This window comes from Mytilus galloprovincialis, chromosome 14 (genome assembly GCF_965363235.1).
Source record: "Mytilus galloprovincialis chromosome 14, xbMytGall1.hap1.1, whole genome shotgun sequence".
Lineage (NCBI taxonomy): Eukaryota > Metazoa > Mollusca > Bivalvia > Mytilida > Mytilidae > Mytilus > Mytilus galloprovincialis.
The window spans coordinates 26,919,080-26,925,079 of record NC_134851.1 but is presented as its reverse complement, the minus strand read 5'-3'; positions in this window follow the sequence as shown (position 1 = coordinate 26,925,079).

Sequence of the window (6,000 nt, the reverse complement as noted above, 5' to 3'; positions counted from 1 at the left end):
TAAATCAATTGTTTGTTAAATCATTTAGTCTTTTTTATTCTATTATTCTTAATTTCAATAGTCACATGATAGTCCACAAGACATTTCTGACAGTCAATTCAAAATGTTATGTTTTCTAGCATCAACGTACTTACTGAAACAAAATTACAAGTAAAAATCAACGTATCGTACAAAACAAGTGAAATGCAACCGCCTGTGTTTTTCCGAAAACAGGATAGTTGTTCTTTTCCTTTGGCTAAATGATATTTCAAGGTGTCGTTATCTGCAAAACTAGGTGATAAATAAAGATATGTATTTCAGTATGTGACATTTTTATAAATTCGAAACGCTTTAAGGGTTGACATATTTCAAATGCACTTCTGAAGATATCTAATATTTGTGTCGATATCAGGTCTGCGTCATTGACGTTTACTGTACGTATTCTCTTAATAATGCTTGTGTTTTCCTATTTATTTTATTTTTGATAATCACTTGATTTGTATCATTTGACAATGATGAAAAATTTAGAAAATATTTGAAATGCAAAAGTTTGATGCAAATTAAAACACCTTCTTATTTTATAATGACAAATAAACAAATATATTTTTTACAGCTTGTGAAAGGAGATCCTATTGATTTTGGTAAGTTCTAAATGTCTCTAATATTTAACCGGTAGTTGAAAAATAAATACTTTGCCAAGACCTTATTCACTATAACTTTTTTTTTCCTTTGTTATATCCACCATTGTTTTGTATTGTTTGTATATATGTAAGTATTGTATTCCTCTTGTTACACGTTTGTATTGTGTCTGAGTGATCAAATAAAAAGAGTAAATATTTAGAACTTTCACAACGACACGTGCACAGAAAAACCCATGGAATGTTGAAGACCAAATTGATTACGTAAAAGAGAGTCGAAATATACAAAAGTGTTATCCAACCTCAAACATTGTCAAACAAAGAAAAATCAAACTTTGACAATTCGAACTCGGTGAGAAAGAGAACGAGATTTACGGTTACAACTATATAATTTTATACTGCAATTAGCTATTTTACTATACAGATAAAGCTATACGTATAAACGTTAGCTTTATACGTCAATGACCCCAACTAGCCTATAAGCCCCGCCTACTAACCGGAAATACTGTATTTCACGTCACAACCATGACAACGTGTAGTAACAATGGTCAAACTTTTATGTATTTAAACTTGTTATATCTTCAAATTGTTAATTTATATACCATGTGTATCAAATGTTATTATTTAAGTTCATATTTCTTAAAATTTCAATGTCTTACCGCCTGGACTACGCTCATAGTGAAATACCCGAAAACGGTACACCCAAGAGGGAAATCCAAAACACTATTTTTTAACAATATTTGTTACATATTTTTATTTTTTTTTTATTTTTTTATAGATTTCAGTATAAAAACAATATACTTATAGTGTCTTGAAATATGAAATTTATTTGTATTCGGCACGAAACGGGAAAATGCTCGGTAGAACCTCGCAATTTCCCCGTTTCTAAGCCTCATACAAATAAATTTCATATTTCAAGACACTATACGTATATTGTCTAAATATCAGTTGTCATCAGTGAAACTAAATATCAATAATGGTCAAACAAATCGTAGCGGCTTCCGTAAAATGTTCCGATGTACGATTTTAACTTCACTTCTTTGAATTCTTGGTTCAAAGCTTTTGTAAGTAGCATCTCTCTATCACGAAAATTATAATAGGAATACCGTATCAATTAGGAGATATATATTTCATTAGCAGGTGCTACTAGATGGGTGCTTCATAAGAATAAAAATTTCACAATCGGAACTGAAATGATTTCTTGTGTTATCAACCGACATTCAATATCAATTATTGATGTAACAAAGCGGAACCAACGATGTCAAATTAAATTAAAGTGGGGAATAGTTGTAGTATGGACGAGGTCAAATGTTTTAATTCAGTACAAACGGAAGGATATTCAAATTCTACGTTTCCAAAAGTTCTTTCGATTTTGAAGTATCCACATCTAGTCCCTAGAATAAGCAGTTTCACAATATATAAGTGTAATAATTTTAAAACAGATTTTGTGGAGCACTTGGAAGACTTAACAATTTGATGTCGCACGGGTGAAATTTACGTAATTTAGAAATTCAATGCAGCGAAGGAAGATTCAGTTCTTCACTTATAGTTAAGATTTAGATGAAGCAAAAAACGGACTTATTAATAACAAAAATAATCAAAAAAAATATGGAAGTGCTTCACATAATGCTTCGACATTGTAAGCGTGTCTTTCAATGTTTTCTATACTTATAATCAAGCCTTTCAGATTGTTAATGTGGTATCACGGAAAATGTGTTTATACAGCTAGGTATGAACAACATTATACCAGACAAGCTATTGAAAGGTCGAATGATGTAGTAAATAGTCGAATTATTATTTACTTTATATTTTAAGTATTTGGTTACTAGTATATGGATACAGCTTTTATACAAAACCTGCATATCAAATTGGTTTTATGAATTAACAATACCTGTGTGTGATCAGTATCACGTATATACACTTTCTTTTCATGATCGGTGGAGGGACTTTGTGTCTGGTAGTCTCTACTGTAGCCCCTCTATATCATGCACCAAGACCAACCCGCTATGTAAATATGTGTTTAACCCATTTCGTAGCAATTCTTTAAATATATCAAAATTTAGAGTGTTTTGCTTTATGACTTGTGTTAGAATATCAATTCATCACTTAATTAATATAGAATTGCATTCCTCGTTTTGTATATATCTTTATTATTGTAAGTTATTATTTATCAAATTTGTACTAATATATGATATCATATTATATTGTAATAACCATAATTCTAATCTTAAATGAAAAACATATAATAATAGTTCCTTTTCGTTTTATTATAAAGATAAGGAACCTGAAAAGTGGGACATTGTACCAACAGAGAAACATATTGACAGATTAGCTCCATTAATTGGAAATAACTCCTTAAAATTTCTGATTGAACTTGAAATGGATTTCAATACGTGGGAATGGATAAACTTCGGGCACACAGTTGAAAGAGATTTGGTAAAACTCAATAGAGAAATCTTAGAGGAATGGAGAAATACTTTTTGTAAAATGTACAATCTTAAACCAACTTTGAGAAAAATTGCACAGGCATTTAGCAAGATTGGCAAACATATAAAAATTGTTGAAGACACGTTATCTGATTTATTCTGACTTGTTTGCATTCTTGAACTATTTCCTCTTGTATTCGTCGAATGAAGTTAAATTAAGTTGTTCCAAAACATTCATTTTAAGCCTGCAAAGACTATGTCAAATGGACATTTATAGCTATATACAGCTTTTTAACGAGAACATGCGCGCAGTAGAGTAGATATATTTGTTAATTTGTAATATATATATATATATATATATATATATATATATATATATATATATATATATATATATATATATATTTATCACAATTTTTTATTTTGGGTTTGGTATTTTTTTCGTTTATATAAGCTCTTCAATGTCGTTTAAAGGCTTTGAATTTTTATAATAGTACAGCCTCGACCATCCCAAAAGATATATAAACAGATCTCACGCTATGAAAACTCAATCCTGTTTAATTTATCATGTTTTGTTTCTGCTTTCAATAAATGAATTAAAATACAAAAACAAAATAACACTTGATGTATTGTATGAGTCAGAAACGTTTTCCTAGATTTTCAATAATCAGGAACTTGAAAAAGAGCTAAAATATCAAACGATGTGTTTTTGGACCGAATAAGTATAAAACTCGTATTAGGGATGTATTCTTCTGACTTTTCAGTCTCGTTCAGTCTCGTTCAAATCTCGTTCTAGAATTATTTCCAAAACATGCGATACAAGTTGAAAATATCAATGAATTTTAAAAATATTATAATCAAACATAACTCTGTGAAAAAATTGTGTATTTACAATGAATAGTTTTTGAGAAATCCAGTTTTCAAATTTTATGACCGATCAAGTTATTATTTTAGCCAACATTTTGAGAAAATGGGTTAGGGATACAGAAAATGATTTTACAAGAATCATGCACATCCCATATCATTTTGGTCTTTTCAAATTTCTTAGATATGTATTTTTTCAATCATTTATAACAAAAAAGTTGAATTAATATGCATTTTGTTCTTAAAACTGAGAAAAATCAGAACAATACAAAATTGACAGCATGGTAAATTTTACACAAAAATGCGTCAAAATATGATTAAACTTTCGTATATTAACACCTACCTATAGTATTTTTCAGTAAAATTTATTCAGATTGGTCCACTTCATCTTTATAAGTATGAAAAAAGTTTAATTGTGGTTCTGTGATTTTTTCACGATAATAGCTCAAAAATAGGTAAAAATCGATGAAAAATGGGAAAATTATCAAAATTGGGCATTTTCAAAGGGTCGGAGCAAAAAAAGAAGTGCACCACCCAATGATTTTTTCTTCACCAATTATTTTTGTTACAGTCTTATAAACCCAAAAATCAGGTTAAGAAAAAAAGTTTAATTCTAGAAATTTTTGGCTGCTCGGAGGTGTACATGTTTATTTCTTATCTAAAGTTATTTTGCTTTCTATTGATTATCAGTTATGTGCATATTTCAATTTTATAATGTTTGATTTGTTTAGTGATTTGTATATTCCAGGTTTTCTCTAAACAACCAGTAAAAGTCTGAGATAGTAGTTGTACATATGAACTGATTCTTACTCGACCGTTCTGAATGAATCTGTAATTAATTTTATATGACCCGACTTCATTATTAACTTTAAGAGGGCTTTGGAAAAACCAGGCGGTGGATGGCACATGACATATTTTGTTTTCAAAATTTTTTCATCTATTTCATATCACAAATTCATTCTTTCTCAAAGTTAGATTCTGTTTTTTATAAACTGCAGCAAAGAAAGAGTAAAAAATACATAGAAAGCACTGAAAATTCATTGAAAAGGGGAGATAACTCCTCATTTTGTAAAAAAAATTGTTGCATTGTTAGTGAACTTTAAAATCATTGTCTGAGCCATCCACTGTTGATTCATAAATATCTTTGACATATATATCCTTTGTATGATATACACATTGCATTGGAACCAAAAATTCAGTGGGCAAAAAAATTATGTTGTGCCACCCATATCATAGGATTTGCCTGATATTTACTTGGACAGCCTCTTAAATTGTACTTACGTTTGACCAATCCTTATCTTGACACTACTTCAAAGTCTGAAAAATTATAAGCAGTCCCTGATCTGATGTAATGTCTTCACAGTACACACAGAAAGACGTAAAGCTAGGAACCATACTCGACCAAAGCCTAAACTATACTACTAAAGTATAAACCTTACTTAACTAAAAAAACTCCTACTGTATGAATATTGCTTTCATAATTATGACATAATCAATTAGAAACCACTATTTCAAATTGAGATATTACATTATTATTTTTTGTTTTTGTTTTATCAGACAAACCTCTTTTGTAGATAGTATTTCTGGTAAAATGTATAGTCAAGGAAAATAATTCTTGTTAATAGCAAAAATAAGAGATATTGATAACAAAAAGGGTGGAGTAATGTTAAAACTTGGTTTAGTAAGGTTGAGTGTGATTCAGGCTTGAGTCGATTATCATTTAGATTTTTCAAAATTATTAAAACCTGGTGAAATACATGTCGTGTGCAAGTTTAGACTGTTCAATATACTTAAAACTAAAGTCTAGGAATGTCGATGTGAATGCAGACCAATTTAAAAGGATTGAGTACAAAATCGCCCATGTCAGACTTAAACTGATAATTAGTTACACTGTATAGAATCGTATTATATATTGGAGTTTCATGATTTTTTTTTTATGTATTGACTATTGTATCTATATGTACCACATTTGGATTGCTTTCAATTTATAAGAGTGCCTCATGAACTGTTGGTTATTGTAAGTATTTGAAGAAGCGAGTATACAGAATTATTGCATTTAAAATGTTTGAATTCTTGTGATAAAATCATGATTT